Raw genomic sequence first — 13,342 nt, 5'->3', positions numbered from 1 at the left:
GGCCGCGCGCGCACGCGGGCCGCGGCGCTCCACAGCGAACCTAGATTTCTACACCAGTTTTCTATCATTTCTTTAAGCCAATTCCCACCAAAACCAGACTAACAATCCTAGTTAATAACACCATCATTCCAGCTCAATTTCAATACCAAAACCCAACATAAATCTTCTCCAAAATACAACTAGAACACCCAAAAACAGCCTAGATTCTACCCACATGCAAAGCTTGAAAACACAGCTGAAACTTGAACATAACTTCCATGGAAAAGCTTACCTTTTGCTGAATTTTAACCATTGATGTTGAACCTTAATCTTCAAGCCTTAAGCTTCTAAGTTAACACAGCTGAATCCCTTGCTTATGCTAGCTTGCACCAAGAATTCCCTTTGAGTCTCTTCTTGGGTTTTGCCTTAGAGAGTGAGAGAGGAAGCAAAAGCTAACTTCAGTTCTAGGAAAGTGTGGGTCGATTTCTCAAGGTTTCTAAACAGTTCCTTTTTTTTTGTTTTATATAACTTAAGTCTAAAGGGTTACCTCAAGGCTCGGGGTACCAAAACGTCCCCGAGGGCAAAAATGGTAAATTCCCCAAATATTCCCGCCTAGACATTCTATCCTCAAATATATCTCCAAATATTTATTCTTATGTCCCGATAATCCCATAACTCATCTAATACCTGAATTACCCCTCGACTCGCCCCGAGTCCAAATCTCAACCCCGTTGTGACCCTCTGGCTAATCGCTCCCCAGGACTGTCTCAGATCGTGCTGTACAGACATATCACACATATACAACATATATCTCATTTATCACATTTATGCCCATAATATCCAGACGGGGCCCACATGCACATTTAACTCAATTAAACATGCATCATAATCATATATACACATAAATTCACATATAATCATACTAAACCACTTATTGCCCTCCAGGCACACTAATAAAGGCCCTAAACCTGATTAGTAAATTCGGGTCGTTACATTCTAGCTGCTAGCTGCCTTATTATTATTACTTAAAAAAAACAGAAAATTTGGAATTCTGCAAAAAATGAGTGATGGAGTATGGTGTTAGATAAACACCACTGATATTTGGCTTCTAGTGATAAATGATGGTTCAAATGTATATCAAACAAACATGAGTAGAATAACAAAATAAAATACAATAAGTTTAGTTTGTAGGCCATGTGTTTTAGGCAGATCCATAATGTTGTAATCAATGAAACAAGAATTAAAACTTAAAAGTAAAATGACCACCTGCAAACCAGTATAGACTCTGAACTCATGTCTTGACATAAAGTTATGATATTGGAAATTCTTCCTTAGATGACCATATAAATTTGTAGCTTGTGACACTAAACTCAATAATTATGACCATACCTGAATTAATTATTGTCAGCTGAATGTCCATAGTCATCTTCGAGCACATGTAGAAGTCTCTTATACAAATGTCCATCCACGAGGTCTTTCTCTTGGAACTACTTCATTGCATCTTCGATCCTGTCACTTCTGCATACCTCATCCAGTACTATTCTATATGTTATAATATCAGCCGACCTCTGCTGTTCAATCATCTCCCACAGATACTTAATCGCCTCTTCAACATCTCTGCTAAGAGCCAAAGTATTCACAAGTGAGTTGTGAGATTTACCACTAGGAATAAAGCCTTTACTCTTCATTTCATTGCATAACTCTGTAGCATTGTTCGTCCTGCCTTGAGCACATAATCCGTGGATTAGATAATCATAGGTAAATGAGTTTGGAATGCAGTTATAGACTACACCCATCTAGTGAAATATTCTAAGTGCATCGTTAACATGAAGAGAAAGGACATACCCCTTAACCATGGAATTCAAAGAGAATATATCAGGTTCGATTCCATCACTCACCATTTGCCTAAACAGACCTCTAATGGTGTCCATATACACATGGTTAATGTAAGAATTGTTTCCCCTACTCAAAAATGCCACAAAAAGAGTATTATAAGTTCTAATTGAAGGCCTACAACCCCAAGTTCCTGCTGTTCTTCATGTGCTTATATATATTGATAGCTCTAGTCAACTTCCTAGCTTCTGTGAAAAAATATATAATGGCTGGTAACATTGGTATTTGTAAAAAACTCTTCCATATAATTTTCTATTATCAGAATATAAGTCAATAGCCCTTCATTCCAACATATGATCAAGCTAGATTCACTTTTAGCTAACCAATAGATAGGTAATTTATTTTATTAGGAGTACTAAGAAAGCTCACTTTCTCCCCCTATTTGGCACTAATCTATCAAGAGAGGAGTGGAATCTATCACTAAGCTAAAGTTACAGTAGTAACTGCAGGTAGTCTTAACTTGCCAATATTCTCCAACCTTAATCTTTCCTTGGCATTAAAATACTACAATACTGCTCTCTCATAAAATAATAGGGTTATCTCATATTTTTTCTTGAGCGTATCTTTTACTCGGTACTGTATAGCTTCCCACAGTACAATCATTTCTAAAAAAGAGAACTACTTGATTCCAATGTTTAGAAACTTTACAAGGTTCACTGTATGCTGAGCAATCTCTTCCTTCTTTCCAAGCATCCCGAAACTTATCTTTGCTATATCTTTGCTATCCAACAATGCTGTCCAAACACTCCTCAAATTTCCTCCTTCCTGGGAGCTTCTCCTCCATTTTGACTATGATACTCCTTACCAAGTTATTACTTAACTTGGATAGCTTCATGTATACTCCCCCTTCTGTTTTGAAAAATCTCTAACAATAAGCTTGCAGAACTGATTCTGAATTGCTTCTTGTATCTCAATATCTTCTCAGCGTTGTATATGTCTTCAAGAGCTTCTAGAATCCAAGCAGACGCACGCATCCATAAAACTAATAGCTCGAAGCCCGACAGTCTGGTTCATTCAACAATTCTGACAGTACCACCATCCTTAGAGAGCGTCAATATGAACACCTTGAGTTTAGTTCTGAAACTCCAGTAATGTTTAATGGCTCCACTGTCCCTAATATCATATCTAGTGATTCATCCAAAACCAATAGGGTAATGGAGTTTTTCTTAACCATGACCAGTGAGGTCATAGTGCACCCTACGTCCAAGTCCGTGGCCAAAGGGGTCATGGAAAACCTAAACAACCATAATCTCACAGTACGCTCAGCAAAGAAGAGAGAAGAGAGAAAAACCAAAAGCATAAATCGAAGTACAATATTACAAAAAAAACATAAATCAAGAATCCAAAAGAGGTTCAAACCAGAAAGAAAGAACAAATATGTACATGTGAATTAAGAATACACTGAGCTTAGCTAAAATCTCAGAGTCACGTGTCAATTATATTGGACAAAAGAAAAAATGGAGGAAAATCACAAACCCTAATCCCAAACAAAATCAGAAAAAGAGATTGAGACGAAGAAGAAGAAGAAGAAGAAGAAGAAGAAGAAGAAATCATATGAGGGAGAGACATGAAAGAGATGGCGTACCTGAAGAAAATTTGGAGAGACCCATGAGAAGCCATTGAAGCTTGAGAGAGGTCTCTATACACGAGCTTGAGATGGGAGAAAAAAAATTGGTTTAATTTTTTTTTGAAAGTATGAAAATGGTGTTTTCAAAATTTGGTCAATTTTAATTAAAATTTAACAAAATTAAAAAATAAGTTTTAAAAAAATTTAACTCACCGAACATGTTTTTCGGTGTTGTTATCAAAATTTTTATTATTTAATCAAAAAATTATTTAATTTTTTTTTACCAAACAGGGCCTAAATATTACAAAATATAAAAAATAGGAGACTGCAACTAAAAAAAACTTAATAAAAAATATGAAGAAATAGTAACATAATTACTATTTTTGTAATATTATATATGTACGAAAAATTGTATATAACTACAACTAAATACAAATATTATGTATTTATGCAGTTAATTACAATAATAACAAATTAAGTGATACAAAAATTTAAAATGTAATATTCTTTTTTAACTATTTTCCTATTATTATAATGTGAAAGAATGTTAAGGAAACTCTCTCAATTATTTTTTGCACTCTCCTATGTTATTGTCAATGACGTGTGATAGTACAGAAAAAAAAAAGTAAGAAATAGATTTTTCTTAGAACTTCTAACCCCTTAGGCCCTGTTTGGCATGACTTTGGAAGAGCTTTTGAAGACTTAAAGTTACTTTTAGGTGTGTTTGGATGAAATATAGAAAGAGCTTTTTGAATTTAGAAGAGCTTTTAAGAGAAGCACTGACTCACCAGCTTTTTCAGGAAGGACTTCTAAAAAAACACGGGAAGCTATTTTCTTGTTTTAATGAATCTTTCATAATGCCTAATTTACCCTTATTTTTTATAAAACAAAAAAATAAATTACATCTTTATCCTAAATTTTGAAGATAACAGTTATATAATACGATTTCTTTTTTCTTAAAAAGTATTCTATCTAATTTTTCTAAAAAAATCTACGTATGATTTTTTTTTTTGTTTTTATTTTTCTTATTATTGTTTATATATAGAATTTTTTTTTCTAACTACATTTAGATTTTTATATTTGAATATTTAATTTAAAATTTTAGATTTTTTGTTAATTACGTTTAGATTTTTATGATTTTTTATTTATTAATTAATATTAATTCATATATATATGCAATTAGATTTTTTTTCTTCAAAAGAACGATTAATTTTCAAATGAGTTAAGACATAACATATATTATTATTATTATAAACATATATTTATGGTTAAATTTGATATTTATTTTATCAGTGCTTTTATGCAGTATATACCAAACACTCTGAAAAACTCTTCAACAAAGAAAAAAGTTCTTTTAAAATATAAATCCAAACAGGAATTAAAAAGCTCAAACTTTTACTTATCTTCTTCTTATATCTAAAAATAAAAGTAAAAGCTACGCCAAATATTTAAATTCATCGTATATATGAAACACATTGAGATGTGATGTGATAAAGTAAATAGACTATAAATATTAGCTATAATTTTATCTTTAACATGTCCTATCAACAATAGAATCACACATTATTATATTTTCAGTTTTTAGTATTAATTGTTTTCTTAATTAATATATATAATGTCTCATTTAATATTTAAAAATAAGTGAGGTATATATGTTAGAGACAAAAGATTTCAATTCTAATTCAAACGAGAGTGCTGCTAAAAATCTTCACACGATTCTTTAATTGCCTTAATTTTTTATTGTTGTCTTATCTGGCGTGAAACTAACATAGGTTGCGTTGCTAACACTTAAAAATGAATAAATTTTTATTTATTTAATTAAAAATTTAACAATTAAACATAAAATGTGTTTGATAATTTTATTTTTATTTATTATTTATTAAATTTTAATTAAAATTTATTAAATTTTGAAAATGTAATTTTTTCATTTTCAAAATTTTTTAAAATTGATTTTGACTTGTTCTTTATTTTCTTTTCTTCTTCAAATCAACAACTCATATTGTTAAACAAAAAATAAAAATAAAAGTTATCAAACGCGTTTATTATTTATTATTTTTAAAAACAAAAAACAAAAATAGTTACCAAACATATTTTTATATTTTAAAAATAAAGAAACAAAAATAAAATAATATTTATATTTTTATGTTTAAAAAATTTAAAAACAAAAATTTTACCAAACACAAAAATAATTGTTCATAATTTAACTTTCTCATACTTTCATACCATTCATCTTTTTTTTTTTTTTTTTGATCAAGAAGAATGAGAACTTCATTAATCAACAGAATAGATACACCCTCCAACTCTCCAAAAGCTCCTAAAAAGGAAGCTCCACCAAACAGTACAAACTAATTACATAAGTAATCTCATCAAGTAATCTCTCTCAAGCCTATTCAAGTTTCTATTTTTTACTAAATGTAATATGTACTTCACTATATTTTTAACATCATTCACAATATGAGAGACCGAATTGGAATAGCCTTCAAAAATACACCTATTCCTATTAATCCAGATACAATAGTTGATTGCTACAAGAATAACAACATGGATACAGTGCACCAATCTGGCCATTTTCAGATTCAGCCAACTAGTCCAACCATTGTAATCCTTAGGCCAAGCATTCATGCCTAACCAATCAAAGATCTGATCAACTACTCTACAAGACAAGCTACATCTGAAGAACAGGTGCTCATGAGTTTCGTAACTGTCACCACACACAGGGCAGTCCAAGGAACCCAAGTCAAGATGAAACTTGACCATGTTATCTCTGGTTAGGAGCTGGGAATTCACCACTTGTCACAACATAAAACGGTGCTTAGGCATAATCAAAGAATTCCAGACAGCTTTATAATAGTGGCAGATCTGAGTTTGAGTTAAAGAACTGTTATAAAGAGCTGAAGAATTGAATTTACCCGAACAACCAGCAGCTACAATATCTGATCTTGTAAATCGGTGTCTCAAATGACAGAGCTTACGCTAGTACCAGCTCGTGTCTGGTTTAAGATCATAAGACCAGAAAGGGGCACCTTTAAGATAAATGGAATTGATCCATTTGACCCAAAGCAGGTCACTCTTTCCTGTGACAGCCCAGACATATTTAGCAAGGATAGCATGGTTCCATTTAATCCCATTTTTGAACCCAAGACCCCCAAAAGACTTCGGGAGACAAACCTTATCCCAAGAGGCAACATGAATTTTACTCCTTTTACCATTAACACCCCATAAAAAACCTCTGCAAATTTTCTCAACCTCCTTAGTCACACTGTGAGGCAGCACAAAGATGCTCATCCAGTAGTTACGAAGACCAAACAACACAGAGTGAATCAACTGGATTCTTCCAGCAAAAGATAAATGCCTACTAGCCCAAGAATGCAGCCTCTGATTTATTTTCTTGATAATAATGCCACATTCTTCAGCTTTCCATTTAGTAGGCCTAAGAGGCACCCCCAGATACTTGAGAGGGAACACTCCTTCTGTGAGATGAAGATCACTGAGGATAGCACTCTTCTCATTAGAATTAACACCACCAAAGAAGACCTGCGATTTGTCCTCACTGATATGTAACCCTGTTGTTTTGCTGAACTCATCCAACACCTCTTTAATGACTAACATTGACTGCCTTGAACCTTTGCTGAAAAGGATTAAATCATCTGCAAAGCAAAGGTTAATTAGATTTAATCCCTTACACATAGGATGATACCTGAATAAAGAGTGAGTAGCAGTTAGTCGAAGTCTTCTAGTCAAGTATTCCATGATTAGGACAAAGAACAAAGGAGATAACGGGTCACCTTGTCTCAACCCCTTCTCACCTTTGAAGCTGCCTTGCACCCTCCCATTCATAGTAATAGAATAGGTTGTTGACCGAAGACATATCATCACCCTTTGAACAAATTTTCCAGGAAAGTTGAAGGCATTGAGCAGAGCCTCAAGAAAATCCCAGTTAACAGTATCATATGCCTTGCTTATATCTATTTTGATGGTGCATCTAGGAGAAACTGTCTTTCTCTTATAATTCTTCAAAAGATCTTGCAATATCATCACATTGTGAGCTATGGATCTACCCTTAATGAAAGCTCCTTGGTTTTGGTTGACCAAGGAAGGAAGCACTCCCGCAAGCCTCAAACACATCAATTTAGAAATGCATTTGTAAATTGTGGAACAACACGCAATAGGTCGGTAATCAACAGCTCTCGAGGGGTTATCCTTCTTAGGAATTAAAGATATCATTGTAGCATGAAACTCAGAAGGCATTCTCCCTGTATTGAAGAAATCCAATATTGCTCTGCAAATTTCAGCTCCTAAAACAGGCCACATTGTTTTGAAAAAACCCGATCCATACCCATCAGGCCCTGGGGATTTTACATCTGGTATACTGAAAAGAGCTTTCTCGATTTCCTTATTCGAGAAAGGTTTCAGTAAAGCTAGCTGCTGCTCCAGGCTGAGCTTAACACCCTTCTCCAAACACTCAACATTCAGCCTCATAGTGGTTGTGTTTCTGCTCCCCATATAACCACGAAAGTGGTTTAAGAAATGATCAACAACTTCAGTAAAATTATCATTAACAGCACCTTGGTCAGTAACAAAAGTTGCTATCCTATTCTCCAGTTTCCTTTTCTTCAAATAAGCGTGAAAATATGAAGTATTATCATCCCCTTGTTGGAGCCACTTAACTTTACTTCGTTGTCTCAGAAAATTGAAGTACATCTTCTCCCTACTTCTTAAAATCTCAGCAGCAGTCTTTTCCATATCCTGGTAAGCTAAATCTCTCGGATGAGCTTGGGCCTGCTGTCTAGCATCAATGAAAGTGGTTCTAGCTTCAAAGTAAGCTGTCCCCACATCGCCGATAGTAGCCTTATTAAACTTATTAAGGCTATGTTTTAACCTCATGAGTTTATAGTATATACCTTTCAAACCCCTAACAGCCAAATGCTTCTCCCAACTGGCAGTAACTAGCTCCTTGAACTCCGGGTGTTCAGCCCAAAAATTATAATAACGAAAGGGCTTAAACCCAATCTTCTCTGAGATAGTAGCAGCAACCACACACGAGCAATGGTCAGAAATAGATTCCCAAGAAAAATGGGATGTAGTGTTAGGAAAAATATCATGCCATTCCTCATTGGCAAACGCATGATCTATTCTAGAATAGATTCTACTAGCGCCATCTTGGTTGTTAGACCAAGTGAAATTCGAGCCTAATCTTTTTAGCGCTTCCACATGAACTTGAGCTTGCCATAAAGTAGCCTCAGACAGGTCATTAATAGAAATAGGATTCCCACCAGATCTGTCTTCACAATTGAACACTGCATTGAAATCTCCTAGCAGCAGCCAAGGCTTCACAGGAAACCTAAGACTCAATAGATCCACCCATAAACTTTTCCTCTCATCACTGGTTTTTAAACCATAAACAAACGTAACACAAAAAGCTTCTTCCTGGCCAGACATTTTCACATAGCAGTGAACAAACTGATTCAGCAATGACTATCACTCTAACAAAGCTTTTCCTCCAAATAATAAGCAAACGACCTTCAATGGTTGGGCTATTAGAATAATCCCAACTACTGAATTTATTCATCATCATCTCTTTAATCTTGTTATCCTTTAACTTGGTTTCGAGGAAGGCTCCAACTCCAATTTTATTCAGACTACAAAACTCTAAAACAGAATTTTTTTTATTCTTGTTATTTACACCCCGAACATTCCAACTAGTTACCTTGCAATTATCCATCATCAAGTAATAGCAATACCTGATCCCTTTGCCTCAATTGGCACTAGCACCTTCTCTAAACTTGTTCCTGACTCCTGCAAAATACTGAAAGTATTCCCAGTTGGCCTCCCTGCCTCTCTAGCTGTATCTGGTTTATCATAAACATGAGTACCCTGCCCTTTTGATTGCACTGTTCTTTTTGGTATAAGCCATTCTTTATCTTGAGTAGGATGATCATTAGCTTTGTTATTCAGAGGCAAATCTTGACTGATCTTTTCCACTTCAACCAAAGGCTTCGGTTCCTGAGATTTAGAAACTGCAACAGACTTTGCGGCATCATTCTTCTTCCCTTTTCTCTCAGTTTCCCCCTTACGACAATCAGCCATAATGTGCCCATACCCCGAGCAATTCTTACACTTCACAGGAAGCCATTCATAATCTATACCCTGCTCCACTAGTTGCCCATGTTCATTTAGAAATTGAATAATGCGAGGAGGTGAGTCCGTAATGTCCATCTCTACCAATACTCTAGCGAATTGGACTCTAGTGCGATCTCTAGTATGTTGATCCACCATAATTGGTTTCCCAACAGTACTAACTAAGGCACTTAAGCTCTTGTTCCCCCAGTATTGAAGACCTAGGTCATGTAATCGGATCCACAAGGGCACAGATTGAACAAGTTTAAGCGTGTTCAGATCTGTAGACCAAGGCCTGATGACAACTGGCTTTCGATCAAATTGAAGCACCCCTGACTCCAGGACCTGATCTCTAGTAGCATCATCATTGAATTTAACCATAATCAAACCCATAGTCATTCTAACCACTTGAGCAATCCCAAGGTGTCCCCAAATTCGCTTGATGAAACCCTCAAACACAGCCATAGGAGGATTTGCTCCCAGAACCATGCATATAACAGCCGAACTCCAGTTAGCAGCTTGCATCACAACCTCCTCTGGATCCACTTGAGCTATCTTCATCCCATCCTTTATCAGATGTTCAGAATATGATAGCATTGGATCACGCGCGAACATATTCTCCTTAGAAAATGATTTCTAGTGAGTCTTTGCTGATTCTTGGTATTGACCCTGGCCTACCTCAGATTCAAGTTTTGACTCCACCTCCTTAGCCCAGTTCGAGCTGTGCTGAAGATTCGTATCAAACTTCGAACCAGATAGAAGCTCACGACTGCTATTAATCTGACTGACTTCCCCTGAATTCACCACTTCTGCAATTAGATCCAATCCAATTGAAGAACCAGCATCATCCGCTACATCTTTTCCTTCATGAAAATCAACATTCGAACCTCGATCAGGCGTTTGAATTACTGGCTTTCGAACCACTCTCTTCTTCTTCGCCATGGAAGAGAGAAAACAGGGAAACGCGCGCCAAATTTTTTTTTTCATACCATTCATCTTCATGTTTAATACAATAAATAATTCTCTTCTTCTTAAGTATAGTACATATAATCATAGAAAAAAAAAAGTTGTACCTTAACAAATACAAAATATGGAAATAAAAAACAAAAAATCCAGCTATTTTGATTCTGATTTGTCAAAATCGCTCTTTTGGTTAAGATAGATTTTAGTGAAAGTATACCAGGGTAAGGTTTAAATGGAGAGAGTTATATATATATATATATATATTCCTAAAATTGATAGTGTAAGCGCCATATATCCATCATTGGACAAATTAAGGTCATTTTTTAATCACATGAAGAGAAAACAATTGTGGTGGTAATAGAAATACATTTTGACTTGGCTGAGTTTTATTTTTCTAGCTGTTATTTTTAGATATTTTTATTGAGTTTATTTGTTGTTGGGTTGTTTTGGTTTGGGCCTCTGTTTTGACCTCTATATATGTTGCTACTTTTAGTTTAGAAAAAATACAACTTTCATTTTCTTATTATTTGTATTCAGATCAATTTTTTGTTTGAGGCCCAAGTGACATTTTTACAGATTTCTTTTTTGGACCCAAAGGTCTATTATGGTATCAGAGATATCAAGAAAACAAAACCTAATTCTTTCTTGCTTTTCTTCCTCTGACGCACACCACGTTCAACCCTACCCGCCTCTGTAATGCCCCAAATTTCCCCAAATTTCCTAATAAGGTTTAGGACCTTGATTAGGAGGCCGGGAGGGCCATAATTGATTTAATTTGTTATAAAATGAACATATGCATGTTAATGTGAATTATATTATTATATGATGATAAATGCATGCGTATGGGAGTATTTAAAATGATAAGGGCATTTTGGTAATTTGGCCTATTGGGTGCATATTGTAATATGTGAATGAGATTTCATTATTATGGAGATATATTCGAGCTATTCGACATGAGATGGTCATATATAATGGATTAGCGGTTTTGTCATAACGGGGTCAATTTTGGGGTAATAGAAATGTTATTTGGTGATAGATTGGGAATATTTGAGATCAGGGTGAAATTCTGGAACTTTTGACTATAGTGTCCCCGGGGGTGTTTTCGGGACCCCGAGCACTAGGTTTTATTTAAGGTTACTTAAGCTTGAAGTAGCTTGACAGATAAGAACATACGTTAGAAACTTCTCGTTCTCTCTCAAAACAGTCCGTTTTACCGTTTGAGCCTTTTTGAGGGAATCTTGAGTTCTGGGAGTCGGAATCAAGCGAGGGTCGAGGCATAGTGATCCTAGGAAAGATTAAAAGCTTCTTAACCGAAGGATTTGATGAGAAATAACCCAATCAAAGGTAATCTAAGTTTGAAGTTTTAAGTTTTTAAAGTTTCAAAGCTTAGAATTGGACTTTGTTAATTGTTGAGTTTTTGCTCGGTTTGAGCTTTGGGTTTTGAGGGTTTTGGAGTATTGGGAAGCTTGGGAACTTTGATTTGATGATTGGGGAATGTTTGGGTATGTTTTTGGAAGATTTGAAGTGTTTAAAACGCGTTTGGGAATGGCCCAGGGTTGGGGGCCGCGGCCCTGTTCTTGTGCGCCGCGGCCCTAGTTCGAAGAAGCAGGTGTCAGGAATTTGTCTTCGCTGGGCGCCGCGACCCTTGATGGAGGGCGCCGCGGCCCTTGCCTCAGAGAACCCTAGGGGCCGCGGCCCAAGGTGCTAGGGCCACAGCCCTTGCCCTGTTTTCGCCCCGTTTGCTCGTTTTGACCCCGGGAACTTAGTTATGGGCCTCGGGAGTGTCCCTACTACTTGGATTAGTTTGGATTGATCTCTTGGGGGCTAGATATTGGTGTGGAACCTTTGATTATCATGTTATTAATGGTGTTCCATATATGGTTATGATTAGGTGACCGCTAAGGACTTAAAGGTTGATCGTTCTCAAGGATCGTTCTTATATTGGTACTAGCTCGAATCTGAAGTAAGAAAACTGCACCCTGTGTATATGTGACATGCATGGCTATTATGGATGCATGTTGATTGATTATTGAGCATGACATGCATGGCTATTATGATGCATGTTGATTGGCTATTGAGTATGACATGCATGGCTATGAATGATGCATGTTGGATGTTTAAATGTAAACATTGTTAGCATAATGAATGCTTGGCAAACCTTGCCATTTGCATATGATTGTTGTTGAGGCATGCTGGATAATTAAGTGTGATGCATGTAATGCACGAGGAACATGTGATAGGGCATGCCATGAACGATGAATATGAGATTGGTCAGAGCTTGAGTCTCTGAGTTTATGCATGATCATGACTGTGCTAGAAACTGTTTAGTAAGCATGCTGAATGCCTTATTCTTGGATAATTGGCATATGATACATATTGATAGCATTGCTTACTTGTGTATGGACTGAATACAGAATCGACAAAAGTGTTAGTATTAGCTGTGAGGCTGTGACTTATTTGTCAGGCTCGGCAGTGTTACTGGACACAGGTCAGGAAGCGCTGACTTACTTGTCAGAACGGCCTTAGCGTGAATCACGCAAGCCAACAGAGATTAGATCTAATCGCTTACTAGCATTGAATGACTCAAGGAGCATTAATGCCTGACCAACCCTGAGGGTCGATGAATAAACAGAGCTTGAAGGCCAGTGGCTTACCTATCAGCCACTCTCTTGCTAGAAAACAGAGCCTGAAGGCCAGTGGCTTACCTATCAGCCACTCTCTTGCTAGAAAACAGAGCTTGAAGGCCAGTGGCTTACCTATCAGCCACTCTCTTGCTAGAAAACAGAGCCTGAAGGCCAGTGGCTTACCTATCAGCCACTCTCT

At 36.1% G+C, this 13,342-nt stretch overlaps 1 pseudogene; it reads right to left on the bottom strand.

Moving 5' to 3' along the window:
• Window positions 1-1,373: 1,373 nt before the first annotated feature.
• Window positions 1,374-2,091, bottom strand: LOC133815483 (pentatricopeptide repeat-containing protein At2g27800, mitochondrial-like; annotated as a pseudogene).
• Window positions 2,092-13,342: the final 11,251 nt, after the last annotated feature.

This window comes from Humulus lupulus, chromosome 2 (assembly GCF_963169125.1).
Source record: "Humulus lupulus chromosome 2, drHumLupu1.1, whole genome shotgun sequence".
Taxonomy (NCBI): Eukaryota; Viridiplantae; Streptophyta; class Magnoliopsida; order Rosales; family Cannabaceae; genus Humulus; species Humulus lupulus.
The sequence above is the reverse complement of the archived record's forward strand: the minus strand, read 5'-3'. Positions and strand labels throughout refer to the sequence as shown.